This window comes from Pseudophryne corroboree, chromosome 3, assembly GCF_028390025.1.
Source record: "Pseudophryne corroboree isolate aPseCor3 chromosome 3, aPseCor3.hap2, whole genome shotgun sequence".
NCBI classification, from domain to species: domain Eukaryota; kingdom Metazoa; phylum Chordata; class Amphibia; order Anura; family Myobatrachidae; genus Pseudophryne; species Pseudophryne corroboree.
Genome location: NC_086446.1, coordinates 665,427,473 through 665,447,057, shown reverse-complemented (window position 1 = coordinate 665,447,057; position 19,585 = coordinate 665,427,473). Strand labels below are relative to the sequence as shown.

The window sequence follows — 19,585 nt, the reverse complement described above, 5'->3', positions numbered from 1 at the left end:
TTTATTAAGGTAGGATCCTTTAACTGTTCAGACGCAAACAGATCCTTCTTTACCTCCAGGTCAGGCACGCTTTCAGTTCTAACTACTATGTCTCTGTTCCCAGCAAGAGGGTCCTCACTGGACTCCCCATCTGTCACTTCCCCAGCCAAACTAGCAAAAGGCAAAGGGCCAGAAAGTTCCGAAGACCCACGTACATCCATAAAATCACCGGTATTATCAACTGGCTTTTTACTTCTCACATCTGTAGATAACCGTGATTCCCACAGTTTCCAAAAATGAGGAAAATCCCTCCCTATTATGGCCTCATGCACCAAGGTAGGGACCAGTCCCACTTTAACTATTGCTGACCCACAACAAGTTTCTATATTCACCTCAGCAGTGGCATAATGTTGGGTATCCCCATGTATGCAAGTTACCCCAATAGGTATTTGCTGGACCTTTAAGGGGTTCACTAACCCAGCTTTCACGAGGGTAACTAAACTTCCTGAATCTAGCAAGGCCTCTACCCGGTTACCCTCTAAGAACACATCACACATTTGTTTTTCCAGCTCAGGTGAAGGTACCACAGTACAGGCTAACCTAGCAAAGAAAGACATTCTGCGACATTCAAAGGCAGCATCACATTGCATGGGTTCTTGCGTGACTGGGCAATTGGCAATAACATGACCTGGCATACCACACCTAAAACATTTAATCACACGATTATCAACCCGTTTGGGCAGCATAGACCGTTCTAGCCCCATTGGCCTGTTTCCAGGGCCAGTGTTTACAGTCTCTCCAGCCTTGCGTTCTCTTAACCGCCCAGCAACGTTTTCCCACGGAACAGTCTTACCAGTCTTTACTGAAGGGCGCTGTCGAGGATCTATGGGTTGCTGGGTGGTCATCAGTAGTTCCTCTGCTGCCAAATACCTCTCTACCATGTCCACTAATTGGTCAGCAGTACCCGGGTTTCCATGGCTCACCCACTTGCGCAGGACCATGGGCAAAGATCTCAAGTAGCGGTCCATGACGACTCTTTTCACCATCTGGGGACCAGTTAATGTCTCTGGCTGTAGCCATTTTTTTGTTAGCTGAATAAGGTCGTGCATCTGGGAGCGCGGAGGCTTCTCCATGGCGTACAGCCAACGGTGCACCCGTTGTGCTCGTACTGACAGCGTGACTCCCAGGCGGGTCAGGATCTCAGTCTTTAGTTTATCATAGTCCCGAGCCTCAGCAGGGCTTAAATCAAAGTAAGCTTTTTGGGGCTCACCTGACAGGAAAGGTGCCAGCAGACTGGCCCACTGTGCTTTCGGCCAGTTCTCACGCTCGGCAGTCCTTTCAAACGTGGTCAGATAGGCCTCCCCATCATCAGCCTCTGTCATTTTCTGCAGGAAGTGACTGGCCCGTATAGAACTAGAGCTAGTTGGAGCACTGACGGCCACATCTCCAACCCGAGCTGCAAGTCTCTGCACCACTTCTGCTAAGGCCTCTCTATCCTGACGCTGTTGCCTGTAAAGTTCATCAACAACTGCCTGCTGTTGTCTCTTATTTTCCTCCATTGCCACCTGCTGCTGTCTGTTGGCCTCCTGCTGTAGTCTCCAATTTTCCTCCATTGCCACCTGCTGTTGTCTCCTATTTTCCTCCATTGCCACCTGCTGTTGTCTCCTATTTTCCTCCATTGCCACCTGCTGCTGTCGGTTGGCCTCCTGCTGAGCCGCTGTAGCTTGCAGCAAGGCTTTAAGCAGATCCTCCATGTCGACAGATTTTTCAGGCGGCTTTGTAGCTGCTTTCACCCAGGACATATATCAAACCCTCAGGGGTGAGTCTCAGTAACTTCACACTGGGCTGTATCTGCATAAACCACCGTTTTCTGCAGGCCTCACAAAGCTGCTGCTTTCACTTATGCGCAGAACGGTGTGCTCGCATTCTCCACCAAGTTGTAACACTGTAGGGGTGCAAGGCGCCTTTTCCTGGGGAATATGGCCGCACGCAGCAGCTGAGGAACAACACAAGTCCAGTTTCTGGTACAACTGACCCCGGCCAGTTTTATTGAAACAGAAAATAAAACAAACCCCAAAATAAAAATACCTTGCCTGTCCGGCACTAACTAAACATAAGATATTCCTAACTGTCACTAAACAAAACACAGAGTTCTTCAGTACATACTGTATAGCTTACTTGCATCAGAAAGTGTGTCTCTCACACACAGATCCTGCAGCCTTCCCAGGCAGTCTGCCCATACTAATCAGGTTAGAAGCACTATAACACTCTTGCACAGCTGAAACCCTGATTAGCCCTCTGTGAGGCCAAAGACCCGAACTGGGCCCAATGTCTAGAACTCGCCTTATCTCTCTCTCTCAGAGCCTTTACCCAGCTTTTACAGCAAACTGAAAAGGTTCAGACAAAACAAAAAGCATTTTTCCTAGAAGTTAACATTTTCTAAAACATGTAAGACAAGAACCTGGGACAAATATACCTGCCCTCAAACACTATCCCAGTGTTCTTGTCACAACACACACACACACACACACACACACGAGTATGGAGGCGGCACTCGCCGGGCTTTTTATAGAAAATGAAAGACACTGTACTGACCACCATACAGTACTAACCTTTCGTATCTTTAATCCTTCATCAGAGTACTGTTTATTCAATTTCTTGTGGAAGGCACTGTGGCCACTGTATACAGTATTGTGAGTGACGTCAGTGTTCGCAAATACGCGCTATAGGGATCATGACTTGGGAAGATGCCAGCGGTAGGTGGCGGGACAGCAGGTGGCTGGGGTCACTGGCGCACGCAGGGAAAGTGGGGTGTGTGTGCTCTGAGTACCTACCCCCCGCCAGGCCGATCTATGCTGCTGCCGCGCCGATGGTTTATTTCTTCAGATGCAGCCGCAGTGCTGCACTCGGGGCTTCAGTCAGGGATCGCGGCATGGGGTAGCCATGGAGGTTTCATGAAGCTGCTGCAGTGAAAACTGTAGCTCCTTACAGCGCAGCAGCTGACTGACTGCACTCCTCTCCTCAGCTCTGCTCCGGACACATGGTGAGAGTGCGGGGCCAGTGAGTGAAGTTGGTGGTGGCTATGCCTGCTGTGGGTGGTTACCACGGCATCTGGGGAGGGGTGGCGACTGGGGGTCTGAGGTGGTGGCTGCAATGTGTAAGTGCTCTACCTGACGCAAATTGTATAACGTGCTCTACCTAGTGCAATCTGTATAATGTGCTTTACCTGGTGCAGTGTGTATAACGTGCTTTACCTGGTGCAATGTGTATAAAGTGCTCTGCCTGGCGCAATGTGTATAACGTGCTCTGCCTAGCGCACTGTGTATAATGTGCTCTGCCTGGCGCAGTGTGTATAATGTGCTCTGCCTGGCGCAATGTGTATAACGTGCTCTACCTGGTGCAATGTGTATAATGTACTCTGCCTGGTGCAATGTGTATAAGTGTTCTACCTGGCGCAGTGTGTATAACGTGCTCTATCTGGTGCAATGTGTATAATGTACTCTGCCTGGCGCAATGTGTATAATGTACTCTGCCTGGCGCAATGTGTATAAGTGTTCTACCTGGCGCAAAGTGTAGAACGTGCTCTATCTGGCACAATATGTATAACGTGCTCTACCTGGCGCAGTGTGTATAAGAGGTTCTACCTGGTACAATGTGTATAAGCGGCACTACTGTGTGGTGTAATGTGAATTGGCAATATTATGTGGCCACGCCCGTTCCCCATGAAGCCATGCCCCAAATTTTTGGCTGCGCGCCTTCGCCGCGCACTGAGGGGGAGCACCAATTCACTTTGTGCCGAAGGCGCCAAAATGTCTAGTTACAGCTCTGGTGCAGAGTGTCCTGTTTGGTACACAGCCCAGCAGCGTTTCCAGCCCCCTCCTCCCCCTTGCAACACTTTTGTAGTGTCCAAATCAAGTCTGTGTTTGCATATTTGAATAATTAATAAGATTATTAAGAACCTTCATTACGATGGGACCCAGAAAAGGACAGGTTGGACCCCAATTTTTAAAAGTGAGGGGACTCTGGGACCCACTTCTTTTTCGGCTCAGCGTGATCACTGGACTTGCTTTATTGCGCTCACACACACACACACACACACACACATATATATATATATATATATATATATATATACACCTACACAGGGGGTTGGAGACACAGCAGCCACAGCCAGCGATGTGGTGCTGACATGAGGGAGAGGGTCCACCCGTCTTAAGTGCCCAAGCCCCCCCAAAGTCCAGCTCTGGTCTAGCGGTTCTTGTGTACCCCAGGTAGCGCGCACTATCTTTTGTGAGATTAATTATTGCAAGCGAGATTAGTGTTCATGAGGCCAAAGCAGTAGTAACCAGTGGCCAACTAATCCATGTCATCACCATGTTATATATTTAGGATCACTAATGGCATATAGGGCATTACCCCTACTGTCACAATCCAGGGATGTTTTATCGATAGCACCTCACTCTGAGAATTCTGTCCATTTTCGTATATATTCAGTATTGTGGGGCAGTCACTAAAATGATATCAATATTGTATGGCGGTCACAGTAATGCTCTCAGTTTTGTCTGGTGTTTACTTAACAGCTTTCTTTATTGTCTGGCAGTCACTAAAATGCTCTCCATATTGTCTGGCGGTCACTAATTGTTCTCCGTATTGTCTGGCGGTCACTAAAATGCTCTCCGTATAGTTTGGAGGTTACTAAAATGCTCTCCATATTGTCTGGCGGTCACTAAAATGCGAGTGGCTGTGTGGAGGGTATTGGGGGGAGCGGGGGCGGTATTGTTTAGATTTGCCTAGGGTGTCTAAGAACCTTGCACCGGCCCTGGGCACACACCAGCGGATGACTCAAACTATAAACAGCCCAGGTACTTAACCAGTGGTGTTGTCTTATTGATAGGGGATCAGTACTAAATGCCGCCGGTCGGAATCCCGGCGGTCGAAATACCGACGCCGGAATCCCGACCACACAATCCCGACAGGGGTGGTGAGCGGAACGCAGCCCCTTGCGGGCTCGCTTCGCTCGCCACGCTGCGGGCACGGTGCCTCGCTACGCTCGGCACACTATTATATTCTCCCTCTATGGGTGTCGTGGACACCCACGGAGGGAGAATATGTCGGGATTGTGGCGGTCGGGATTCCGGCGTCGGTATTTCGACCGCCGGGATTCCGTCCGGCGGCATCCTGACCGCATCCCATTGATAGATAGCAGGTACCGATATACCCACTGTTACATGCAGGGAAGGATTGGTATCGAAACTCCAGTCCGGGAAATTTATGGAAGCAGCCCTAATGGGGGCGGAGTCTGTTGAGGGGGAGGGGTCTGTCAAGAGGACGTGGTCACTCCTCAGAGGTCCTGATTCTGAGATAGACAAAGTTGGGGCCTCCTTTGCTTTACGAGTTTATGCATATGCTGCTACAATGCCCTTCCCTGATATACATCCATACGTCTGAATATACAAGGACTGATATGCCCACTTTCAGTGTCTACTGACACTGCAGTCATGCCTTTAATGTACTTCTGATGTTATTGATTTTTCATTCTACAAACCCCTTTTTATTAACATTATATGTTTCAAAGTACAAGTAGGGGGAGCACATACTACATACAGCACAGGGGAGCACACACAAGTAGTGAAACACAGACACAGGCGACCAGCGCATCAGAATCTGCCCCAGTGGCCAATTCACCCCTGATTACATACATAGCCACCACATTACGTACATGGCCACCACATTATTACGTATAGCACCGCACTACACGTATAGCACCACATTACACATATAGCACAGCACTACACCTATAGCACTGCATTATACAAAAAGCACCTCATTACACAAATATCACGACATTACATACGTAGCCACCACATTACATACGTAGCCACCGCATTACATACGTAGCCACTGCATTACATATGTAGCCACTGCATTACATACATAGCCACCACATTACATACATGGCCACCACATTATTACGTATAGCACCGCACTACACGTATAGCGCTGCATTACACAAATAGCACCACATTACACGTATAGCACCACATTACACAAATAGCACCACATTACACGTATAGCACCACATTACACGTATAGCACCGCCCTACACGTATAGCACCACATTACACATATAGCACAGCACTACACATATAGCACCGCATTATACAAAAAGCACCTCATTACACAAATATCACCACATTACATACGTAGCCACCGCATTACGGCCCTCATTCCGAGTTGTTCGCTCGCAAGCTGCTTTTAGCAGCTTTGCACACGCTAAGCCGCCGCCTACTGGGAGTGAATCTTAGCTTATCAAAATTGCGAACGAAAGATTAGCAAAATTGCGAATAGACACTTCTTAGCAGTTTCTGAGTAGCTCCACACTTACTCGGCAACTGCGATCAGTTCAGTCAGTTACGTTCCTGGCTTGACGTCACAAACACTCCCAGCGTACGGCCAGACACTCCTCCGTTTCTCCAGCCACTCCCGCGTTTTTCCCAGAAACGGTAGCGTTTTTTCGCACACACCCATAAAACGGCCAGTTTCCGCCCAGAAACACCCACTTCCTGTCGATCACATTACGATCACCAGAACGAAGAAAAAACCTTGTAATGCCGTGAGTAAAATACCTAACTGCATAGCAAATTTACTTGGCGCAGTCGCACTGCGGACATTGCGCATGCGCATTGGCGACTAATCGCTCCGTTGCGAGAAAAATATAACGAACGAACAACTCGGAATGACCCCCTACATACGTAGCCACTGCATTACATATGTAGCCACTGCATTACATATGTACCCACTGAATTACATACGTAGCCACTGCATTACATACGCAGCCACCGCATTACATAAATAGTCCCATCATCATGTACAGACAGACATTGGGCAGCTATAGGGCTGAAGGACTTTGCTTAAGAGATTGCCCAGGGCTGGCTGTGAGTGCTGCCTGATCAGCTGGCATCCTGAGGACAAAGTACATCCTGCTCCTGTTCAGTCCCCAAACCATACACTGTTACCGGGGACACCCTTACACCATCATGATAATGCAAATAAAGTAATTAAAAATAACCTCTCTGTGGGTATAGTGAACCCGGCTCCGACCATCGCTATGCAGCTGCTCCCAGGCTGGGCTCATTGAAGAGACCTTTGGCCGGGGCCAGGGAGAGGATGCTGCTGGGCTGGTTAGCTTGCTCCAGGTCCCCCTGTTGGTAGAACAGCTTCACCACTTTTCACAGCTAGCGACACCTGGAAGTGCCCGCTAGCCTAACTTCCGGATTGCGGTCCAATTAACCGCAAGTACTGGAAGCAGTGTGATCCAGCCCAACCTGAGTGTGAAATAGCCTGGCTGAGGGGAATGTGGGACCAGCCCAACGGAATCTGTCATGGTGCCCTGGTGGGCTAATCCGCCCCTGGTTACATGTACACTTGTGATGGAGCGGATTCAGGTTTCATACAGAACCTCAAATGGTGAGTGTATCCTGCAAACGAGTAGCTATGTAGGGATGCTGGAACAGATTTATGGCGGGTGTTAACCAAGTCACTCATAGGAGCTAAATAGGAGACTGTCTTTCCCCATGTCACTACACAGTCTTATACAGCAAACAAATAAGATGGCCATGGCACATTCTCGATAGTGATCTTGGTGTCCGTCTTGGGATAGGGCATGAGGCTGTGTGACTGTACTCTTGTCACCCTCTCCCTGTCACCTCTCCATATCACTCTGTGCCTCTCTCTGCCACCTACTGCTTCAACCTGTTATCCTCTGCCTCTCCCTGTCACCCACTGGTGTGTACATGGGGTAGGTCAGTGGATGGGGCCCAAAGTATATTTTTGCACCTGGGCCTACCACTCACAAGTGCTGCCACTGTTTGGAGTACCTCATCTTGCTGAGATGTCGCATGCTGCATGGCGCTGGTCTGTTACTAATCGCAGCTGGCAATCACTCCATTAATTCTATGAGGATATACAGTATTGGAGCAATCGTTGGCTGCGAATAGTCGTAGACCAGCATGCGATGCAGTAAGCCGTGTCGCAGCATGTTGCATTGCAGCAAAGATGAGCATGGCTACATTTGCTGTTCTGTTTTTTACTTACTGTACATACATAATTACCCGGGGGACTAATTGAGGAATGGAATCTCCTGTTTTTACTAATCTGCATAGCAATTTACAATTCACCTAGTCTACTAAAGGCCAATAATGATGTAAATATTAGTGATGTGCACCAGACATTTTTCGGGTTTTGTGTTTTGGTTTTGGATTCGGTTCCGCGGCCGTGTTTTGGATTCGGACGCGTTTTGGCAAAACCTCACCGAAAATTTTTTGTCGGATTCGGGTGTGTTTTGGATTCGGGTGTTTTTTTCAAAAAACCCTAAAAAACAGCTTAAATCATAGAATTTGGGGGTCATTTTGATCCCATAGTATTATTAACCTCAATAACCAGAATTTCCACTCATTTCCAGTCTATTCTGAACACCTCACACCTCACAATATTATTTTTAGTCCTAAAATTTGCAACAAGGTAGCTGGATGGCTAAGCTAAGCGACACAAGTGGCCGACACAAACACCTGGCCCATCTAGGAGTGGCACTGCAGTGTCAGACAGGATGGCACTTCCAAAAAATAGTTCTCAAACCGCACATGATGCAAAGAAAAAAATGAGGCACACCAAGGTTGCTGTGTGACTAAGCTAAGCGACACAAGTGGCCGACACAAACACCTGGCTCATCTAGGAGTGGCACTGCAGTGTCAGACAGGATGGCACTTCCAAAAAATAGTCCCCAAACCGCACATGATGCAAAGAAAAAAAGAGGCACACCAAGGTCGCTGTGTGACTAAGCTAAGCGACACAAGTGGCCGACACAAACACCTGGCCCATCTAGGAGTGGCACTGCAGTGTCAGGCAGGATGGCACTTCAAAAAAATTGTCCCCAAACAGCACATGATGCAAAGAAAATTGAAAGAAAAAAGAGGTGCAAGATGGAATTGTCCTTGGGCCCTCCCACCCACCCTTATGTTGTATAAACAGGACATGCACACTTTAACGAACCCATCATTTCAGCGACAGGGTCTGCCACACGACTGTGACTGAAATGACTGGTTGGTTTGGGCCCCCACCAAAAAAGAAGCAATCAATCTCTCCTTGCACAAACTGGCTCTACAGAGGCAAGATGTCCACCTCATCATCATCCTCCGATTCCTCACCCCTTTCACTGTGTACATCCCCCTCCTCACAGATTATTAATTCGTCCCCACTGGAATCCACCATCTCAGGTCCCTGTGTACTTTGTGGAGGCAATTGCTGCTGGTGAATGTCTCCACGGAGGAATTGATTATAATTCATTTTGATGAACATCATCTTCTCCACATTTTCTGGAAGTAACCTCGTACGCCGATTGCTGACAAGGTGAGCGGCTGCACTAAACACTCTTTCGGAGTACACACTGGAGGGAGGGCAACTTAGGTAGAATAAAGCCAGTTTGTGCAAGGGCCTCCAAATTGCCTCTTTTTCCTGCCAGTATACGTACGGACTGTCTGACGTGCCTATTTGGATGTGGTCACTCATATAATCCTCCACCATTCTTTCAATGGTGAGAGAATCATATGCAGTGACAGTATACGACATGTCAGTAATCGTTGGCAGGTCCTTAAGTCCAGACCAGATGTCAGCACTCGCTCCAGACTGCCCTGCATCACCGCCAGCGGGTGGGCTCGGAATTCTTAGCCTTTTCCTCGCACCCCCAGTTGCGGGAGAATGTGAAGGAGGAGATGTTGACGGGTCACGTTCCGCTTGACTTGACAATTTTCTCACCAGCAGGTCTTTGAACCTCTGCAGACTTGTGTCTGCCGGAAAGAGAGATACAACGTAGGTTTTAAATCTAGGAACGAGCACGGTGGCCAAAATGTAGTGCTCTGATTTCAACAGATTGACCACTCATGAATCCTGGTTAAGCGAATTAAGGGCTCCATCCACAAGTCCCACATGCCTAGCGGAATCGCTGTGTTTCAGCTCCTCCTTCAATGTCTCCATCTTCTTCTGCAAAAGCCTGATGAGGGGAATGACCTGACTCAAGCTGGCAGTGTCTGAACTGACTTCACGTGTGGCAAGTTCAAAGGGTTGCAGAACCTTGCACAACGTTGAAATCATTCTCCACTGCGCTTGAGTCAGGTGCATTCCCCCTCCTTTGCCTATATCATAGGCAGATGTATAGGCTTGAATGGCCTTTTGCTGCTCCTCCATACTCTGAAGCATATAGAGGGTTGAATTCCATCTCGTTACCACCTCTTGCTTCAGATGATGGCAGAGCAGGATAAGGAATGTTTGGTGGTGCTCCAGTCTTCGGCACGCGGTGGCTGAATGCCGAAAGTGGCCCGCAATTCTTCGGGCCACCGACAGCATCTCTTGCACGCCCCTGTCGTTTTTTAAATAATTCTGCACCACCAAATTCAATGTATGTGCAAAACATGGGACGTGCTGCAATTTGCCCAGATGTAATGCACGCACAATATTACTGGCGTCCGATGTCACAAATCCCCAGGAGAATCCAATTGGGGTGAGCCATTCTGCGATGATCTTCCTCAGTTTCCGTAAGAGGTTGTCAGCTGTGTGCCTCTTCTGGAAAGCGGTGATACAAAGCGTAGCCTGCCTAGGAACGAGTTGGCGTTTGCGAGATGCTGCTACTGGTGCCGCCGCTGCTGTTCTTGCTGCGGGAGGCAATACATCTACCCAGTGGGCTGTCACAGTCATATAGTCCTGAGTCTGCCCTGCTCCACTTGTCCACATGTCCGTGGTTAAGTGGACATTGGGTACAACTGAATTTTTTAGGACACTGGTGACTCTTTTTCTGAGGTCTGTGTACATTTTCGGTATCGCCTGCCTAGAGAAATGGAACCTAGATGGTATTTGGTACTGGGGACACAGTACCTCAATCAAGTCTCTAGTTGCCTCTGAATTAACGGTGGATACCGGAACCACGTTTCTCACCGCCCAGGCTGCCAAGGCCTGAGTTATCTGCTTTGCAGCAGGATGACTGCTGTGATATTTCATCTTCCTCGCAAAGGACTGTTGTACAGTCAATTGCTTACTGGAAGTAGTACAAGTGGTCTTCCGACTTCCCCTCTGGGATGACGATCGACTCCCAGCAGCAACAACAGCAGCGCCAGCAGCAGTAGGCGTTACACTCAAGGATGCATCGGAGGAATCCAAGGCAGGAGAGGACTCGTCAGACTTGCCAGTGACATGACCTGCAGGACTATTGGCTTTCCTGTGTAAGGAGGAAATTGACACTGAGGGAGTTGGTGGTGTGGTTTGCAGGAGCTTGGTTACAAGAGGAAGGGATTTAGTTGTCAGTGGACTCCTTCCGCTGTCACTCAAAGTTTTTGAACTTGTCACTGACTTCTGATGAATGCGGTGCAGGTGACGTATAAGGGAGGATGTTCCGAGGTGGTTAACGTCCTTACCCCTACTTATTACAGCTTGACAAAGGCAACACACGGCTTGACACCTGTTGTCCGCATTTGTGTTAAAATAATTCCACACCGAAGAGCTGATTTTTTTTGTATTTTGACCAGGCATGTCAATGGCCATATTCGTCCCACGGACAACAGGTGTCTCCCCGGGTGCCTGACTTAAACAAACCACCACACCATCAGAATCCTCCTTGTCAATTTCCTCCCCAGTGCCAGCAACACCCATATCCTCATCCTGGTGTACTTTAACAGTGACATCTTCAATTTGACTATCAGGAACTGGACTGCGGGTGCTCCTTCCAGCACTTGCAGGGAACGTGCAAATGGTGGAAGGCGCAAGCTCTTTCCGTCCAGTGTTGGGAAGGTCAGGCATCGCAACCGACACAATTGGACTCTCCTTGGGGATTTGTGATTTAGAAGAACGCACAGTTCTTTGCTTGCTTTTGCCAGCTTAAGTCTTTTCATTTTTCTAGCAAGAGGATGAGTGCTTCCATCCTCATGTGAATCTGAACCACTAGCCATGAACATAGGCCAGGGCCTCAGCCGTTCCTTGCAACTCCGTGTCATAAATGGCATACTGGCAAGTTTACGCTTCTCATCAGACGCTTTCAATTTAGATTTTTGGGTCATTTTACTGAACTTTTGTTTTTTTGGATTTTACATGCTCTCTACTATGTCATTGGGCATCGGCTTTGGCAGACGACGTTGATGGCATTTCATCGTCTCGGCCATGACTAGTGGCAGCAGCTTCAGCACGAGGTGGAAGTAAATCTTGATCTTTCCCTATTTTAACCTTCACATTTTTGTTCTCCATTTTTTAATGTGTGGAATTATATGCCAGTATCAATAGCAATGGCCTACTACTATATATACTGCGCACAACTGAAATGCACCACAGGTATGGATGGATAGTATACTTGACGACACAGAGGTAGGTACAGCAGTGGCCTACTGTACCGTACTGCTATATATATTATATACTGGTGGTCAGCAAACTGTGCAAAACTGAAATGCACCACAGGTATGGATGGATAGTATACTTGACGACACAGAGGTAGGTAGAGCAGTGGCCTACTGTACCGTACTGCTATATATATTATATACTGGTGGTCAGCAAACTGTGCAAAACTGAAATGCAGCACAGGTATGGATGGATAGTATACTTGACGACACAGAGGTAGGTAGAGCAGTGGCCTACTGTACCGTACTGCTATATATATTATATACTGGTGGTCAGCAAACTGTGCAAAACTGAAATGCACCACAGGTATGGATGGATAGTATACTTGACGACACAGAGGTAGGTAGAGCAGTGGCCTACTGTACCGTACTGCTATATATATTATATACTGGTGGTCAGCAAACTGTGCAAAACTGAAATGCACCACAGGTATGGATGGATAGTATACTTGACGACACAGAGGTAGGTACAGCAGTGGCCTACTGTACCGTACTGCTTTATATATTATATACTGGTGGTCAGCAAACTGTGCAAAACTGAAATGCACCACAGGTATGGATGGATAGTATACTTGACGACACAGAGGTAGGTAGAGCAGTGGCCTACTGTACCGTACTGCTATATATATTATATACTGGTAGTCAGCAAACTGTGCAAAACTGAAATGCACCACAGGTATGGATGGATAGTATACTTGACGACACAGAGGTAGGTATAGCAGTGGCCTACTGTACCGTACTGCTATATATATTATATACTGGTGGTCAGCAAACTGTGCAAAACTGAAATGCACCACAGGTATGGATGGATAGTATACTTGACGACACAGAGGTAGGTACAGCAGTGGCCTACTGTACCGTACTTCTATATATATTATATACTGGTGGTCAGCAAACTGTGCAAAACTGAAATGCACCACAGGTATGGATGGATAGCATACTTGACGACACAGTGGTAGGTACAGCAGTGGCCTACTGTACCGTACTGCTATATATATTATATACTGGTGGTCAGCAAACTGTGCAAAACTTAAATACACCACAGGTATGGATGGATAGTATACTTGACGACACAGAGATAGGTACAGCAGTGGCCTACTGTACCGTACTGCTATATATATTATATACTGGTGGTCAGCAAACTGTGCAAAACTGAAATGCACCACAGGTATGGATGGATAGTATACTTGACGACACAGAGGTAGGTACAGCAGTGGCCTACTGTACCGTACTGCTATATATATTATATACTGGTGGTCAGCAAACTGTGCAAAACTGAAATGCACCACAGGTGTGGATGGATAGTATACTTGACGACACAGAGGTAGGTATAACAGTGGCCTACTGTACCGTACTGCTATATATATTATATACTGGTGGTCAGCAAACTGTGCAATACTGAAATGCACCACAGGTATGGATGGATAGTATACTTGACGACACAGAGGTAGGTACAGCAGTGGCCTTCTGTACCGTACTCCTATACATTATATACTGGTGGTCAGCAAAATTATGCACTGTACTCCTACTATATACTACAATGCAGCACAGATATGGAGTGTTTTTCAGGCAGACAACGTATACTGGTGGTCACTGGTCAGCAAAACTCTGCACTAAACTCCTCCTATATAATATACTGGTGGTTCCCAGTGCCCACAATAAAGCAGTGTGAACACAGATATATGCAGCACACTGAGCACAGATATGGAGTGTTTTTCAGGCAGACAACGTATACTGGTGGTCACTGTCAGCAAAACTCTGCACTGTACTCCTCCTATATAATACAGCTGCTCCCCAGTCCCCACAATTAAGCAGTGTGAGCACAGATATATGCAGCACACTGAGCACAGATAAGGAGCGTTTTTTTCAGGCAGACAACGTATACTGGTGGTCACTGTCAGCAAAACTCTGCACTGTACTCCTCCTATATAATATAGCTGCTCCCCAGTCCCCACAATTAAGCAGTGTGAGCACTGAGCACAGATATATGCAGCACACTGAGCACAGATAAGGAGCGTTTTTTTCAGGCAGAGAACGGATAAAACTGGTGGTTACTGATCAGCAAAACTCTGCACTGTACTCCTCCTATATTATACAGCTACTCCCCAGTCCTCCCCACAATTAAGCAATAAAGCACAATCAAGTTCAACAATAAACGGAGAGGACACCAGCCACGTCCTCTCCCTAACATTTCCAATGCACGAGTGAAAATGGCGGCGACGCGCGGCTGCTTATATAGAATCCGAATCTCGCGAGAATCCAACAGCGGGATGTTGACGTTCGGGCGCGCTCGGGTTAGCCGAGCAAGGCGGAGGATCCGAGTCTGGCTCGGACCCGTGTAAAATGGGTGAAGTTCGGGGGGGTTCGGTTTCCGAGGAACCGAACCCGCTCATCACAAGTAAATATACATATTTTGCAAACATTTTAACAAAATATGTACAACTTGCAATCACAGAAATTACTGATTTCTACATTGTGTGAATAGAGTTGGGGGATTCCAGAAAAGGCTGATTTGCAAAATCTTCATGAAATCTCCAGAAACAATTTTACTGGCTTTAGACAGTTGACAGTGACTTAAACCAGTAAAATGAGTGATATTTCCAGTTAAATTCAACAGACAATGCATTTCAGTGGGAGCAGAAAGCCTATACATTTGAGTCAAAAAGTAGGTACAGTATGTATGGTAGCAATGTGTTTATGTGTTGTGACTGAATATTATATAAGGGGAAGGCAATGTGATACAGTGGAGGGGGCAAATAGTTTACTAAAGGGGTGAGTGGGCTTGGGGTGGTAAGATGGGAGTTCTCTGGCAATATGAAAATCAACCAAAGTGGTATGGTGAAAAGATACAGTAGAATACCATGGGATAAATAGATTAACAAGACCAATAGGGGCCTAAACCAGTATTTTGCCGGATCTCCTGTGGTCTAACCTAAATATGTCTCTACTTAGAATATATGCCAAAACATTCAGGCCAGTTAACTTACCATGGTCTTAATTTCTACCAGAATGTTTCTTTCCTTGGTTCTGTCCTATTGCTGGGTGGGATGGTTTTGGAGGATGGCTTGCGTTACTCTCATGAGTATGGTCTTCTAGATGTGATGCTCTTGTGGGATGACTTTCAGAACCATTCTTACCAGGAGCATGTCTTTTGGGCCTGTTTATCTCTGTGAGAGACTGAAATATAATATTATAACACAGATACAGTATAATTTAACAATCTATATTCTATTTTTCTTTGATACGGTGTTAGTTGATATGTCATAGTAGATTTGTGTAACCCACAGCATCCCCCCCCCAAAAAAAAATAATAATAATAATTATTGTAGGCTTACAGTAACATGTATTTATTGCAAAAACACTTTTTATAAAACTTCAGAAAAACTATACTTGTATTAACACATCAACATGTTATCCTGCATAACAATTGGATTAATTTATTGTGAAGTCCATACAATATGCTGGTGCTATATAAATAGATGTTACTAAATACTGTATATACAATTAATAGTGTTTGTGTCCTGGGGAGCATATTGTGGCTTCTGGTTACATATGTTTACTGTATAATTATACCTGACACAGTACAAATATCCAGGGGTGGAATTTGCTGGGGAGATAACCATATACCCCCAAGATGGTATAGTCACACACCACTTAGTGCATATATTCTACACAAGGAATGCAAACTAAGTATACCCATGCACCACTCAATATCAGAACCTGCTGGAGCTCTTTGTAGTCTTGAAAATATCTAAATACAGTATTTCACTTTTGCTTATTAACTATATTGTGTTTTCATATGTTTTGTGATAGGATTATTTGGGCCAGCTTCATTTTTAAATTCTCACCTTTATGGGTTTAGTTTGCAGTGCACCATTAACTGGTGGCTTGCCAGTAGCTTCCAGGTTTCCTTTTGCTGGTTGGGCAACATTGACTTCAGGTTTGTCTGGATGAGGTGGAGGATTACCAGCTTTGGGAGGGGGGTTTCCATTATTTGGTGGTGGTGGTGGTGGTGGTGGTCTGGTGCCAAGAGAAACATGTGGGGGAAGTCCTGTTACATTGTTGTTGGCAACTGGATGGACATTACCAGATGGTGCTGGAAGGGCACCATGAGGTCTATCAGGGCCACCAGGAGGGCCACCGGGAGGACCACCAGGAGGACCACCAGGAGGGCCACCGGGAGGACCACCAGGAGGACCACCAGGGCCACCAGGACCGGCTGGAATGACTGGACCTTGATTACCTGTTTAAGACAATAATTTTATATTTTAAAATCAACAAGATACTAGCAAATTATAAAATATGCTGATTTCTTTTCAAACATTTTTGGTATGTGAAATTATATTCTTTCTTAAAAGTATAATATAAAGACTTACAAACATGATGTGATCATCTAAATAGTAAATAACTATTTATTTTAAAACTATAACCATACTAGACTACTTCTAAAGATGTATTACACCGTAGCACAGGATCACCAGTGGATCTTTCAAAATGTGTCGGCCAATAATTAATGCACATGTATGCACTATTTAGATCTGTAAAACATGCACTGTTAGGAGTGCTCTGCTATAGACCAGCTATAGGGTTAATTATTAATATTGTAATGTGTACATGTATGTCCAGAACAGTTTCTAGGGTCTTCTACAGCTCACCCACATCTGATATAAACTATAAACCCCACACGCCAGATGCATCCACTCGCCACTCAAGCACACTTATTCTATAAAATAAAGACACCACAACTGTAATTGGCGTGAAAGGGGTCAGCTTTTATTTTCTGACTGAGAGGAAGGCCTATTAAATGCTAAAACTAAAATGTAGACTTCCCTCTCTAACTAAGGTGGCGGGGAGAAGAACGGTTAACATAATAAAGTAACATGGGTGAAAAAACATTGTAATACAGAAAAAGTAAGCAATAAAAACATATGTGTGAGGGAGCCTTCTGCCCCCAATGTTCCGGGATCGGCCTCCTGCCTCCATCCCGGACATTAAAAATTCAAAAATCCAAGGACAGGGGTCGACCTTCTGCCACTACCCCTGCCCACCAACAGTTGTAGGGACGGAGGTACGCTCCGCCCCTATGAGGTAAAAATTCGGGCCACCGGCCCCGCCATCCACATATGTTTTTACCAATTAATGGGCACCACTTGGTAAAGTGATGCCCGAAAACTAATTCAAACGACAAAGAAAAATGTTTATAAAAACACACCCAAACTTCTCACCTTGAAGTCATGGTTAAAAATTAAGTAACCGTTCATAAACCGGCCACCCAAAGCCGACACAATGAACACAGCTGCAGAACAGAAAAACAAGTCCCCAGGGAGGGAGGGTGGGTAACGAAAAGGCTGAAGAGAGGCAGGAAGTATCCTGCCAGCTGCATATATGCATGACAGGCCAGCCCCCTCTCATGCTGCAGCCAATGGGCCCCCGGCCCACTCTCTGAGTTCCTCCCAGCCAAAAAACATTAACCCCTCACAGGCCAGGTGATGCCTCGAGCGGCGCTGCGGAGGCCCTGGACGGTGCGTTTATGCCGCTGTGGTCACATTATGTTCCCTACGCGGTCTTAAACCCCACACACCAGATGTATCCACTCGCCACTCAAGCACACTTATTCTATAAAATAAAGACACCACAACTGTAATTGGCGTGAAAGGGGTCAGCTTTTATTTTCTGACTGAGAGGAAGGCCTATTAAATGCTAAAACTAAAATGTAGACTTCCCTCTCTAACTAAGGTGGCGGGGAGAAGAACGGTTAACATAATAAAGTAACATGGGTGAAAAAACATTGTAATACAGAAAAAGTAAGCAATAAAAACATATGTGTGAGGGAGCCTTCTGCCCCCAATGTTCCGGGATCGGCCTCCTGCCTCCATCCCGGACATTAAAAATTCAAAAATCCAAGGACAGGGGTCGACCTTCTGCCACTACCCCTGCCCACCAACAGTTGTAGGAACGGAGGTACGCTCCGCCCCTATGAGGTAAAAATTCGGGCCACCGGCCCCGCCATCCACATATGTTTTTACCAATTAATGGGCACCACTTGGTAAAGTGATGCCCGAAAACTAATTCAAACTACTAAGAAAAATGTTTATAAAAACACACCCAAACTTCTCACCTTGAAGTCATGGTTAAAAATTAAGTAACCGTTCATAAACCGGCCAACTGCCAGGTTACCAACCTGCCGCCGCCACCGAACTAACAACTAACTAGAGGAGGGGCTAAAAGCCGACAAAACTAACTAGACACTAATGAACGACTAAACACTAACTAATGCAAACCCCCCTAAACCACTACCGAAGGGGACCGAAGGACGTGCATAAAGTCATCCAAGAAGATCGCCATGCCAGCTGGCGACAAAGCTGACGGCGGGGACTATCTGTTTGGGACTCAGACGGACCTACCTTTTGGAGAAAAGAACTGGACTTCCAAATGGAGTAACCGGGACTCGCAGAGGACTTCCAGCTTTTTCCTATCTCCTGCACTGTGTGTTTTAACATCTGGTAGGCGTTCTGACTCATCAGTGATTCCCCCTTTTAAATGTAATTTTTTATTGTCTGTCTTTTAAAATGGATATTAAAAAACAGTATTATGCTATGTGAGTATCCTCTCTTTTACAAGCTCACTGGGAGGATTTTAATAAAAGAATTTGATTTTAAGAATCTCCTGTGTTCCGATCTCGCTTGGTGAAATATCCATACGCATATACCTCATTGATTGGAGGGGTATATAGAGGTAATTAGACTACAATAAGGTGACCCACATGGGCATAACGGATTTATTATCATCTATCCACTATCCTAAATAACCCTTCAGATTCATCCCTGCTGGGTGAATAAACCACACGCATATACCTCATTAATCTGAGGGGTGCATAGAGGTAATTACAACACCATAAGGGGATTCCCTCCACTTTCTACTCACTCCTTGGGAAAACTGTATGGTCTTTTTTCTGCTGGGTGATTTTAATCCACTCGTATATACCTCATTGGTTTGAGGGACTGATAGAGGTAATTATATTTCCATAAGGTGACCAACCTGGGTGTTCGGGATCTATCACCTTTTGGGAAATAGCCTCGTTTCATCTTTTTGTTATAAGAAGTGGAAGTGTTTCAAATATACTACACCATGATATATTTATCTTTTTCTTTTTGAGGAACAAATTGAACAGAAAGGAG

At 46.1% G+C, this 19,585-nt stretch overlaps 1 long non-coding RNA gene across 1 annotated transcript in view; it reads right to left on the bottom strand.

Annotated features, from left to right (window-relative positions):
- Window positions 1-16,644, bottom strand: part of LOC135058147 (uncharacterized) — a 21,805-nt gene extending 5,161 nt beyond the window's left edge. Inside the window, exons 1-2 of the long non-coding RNA XR_010244637.1 lie at window positions 16,256-16,644; window positions 15,395-15,584 (exon numbers count right to left, since the gene is read on the bottom strand). This is a non-coding gene — a long non-coding RNA (uncharacterized LOC135058147). The remainder of the gene's footprint in view (window positions 1-15,394; window positions 15,585-16,255) is intronic.
- Window positions 16,645-19,585: the final 2,941 nt, after the last annotated feature.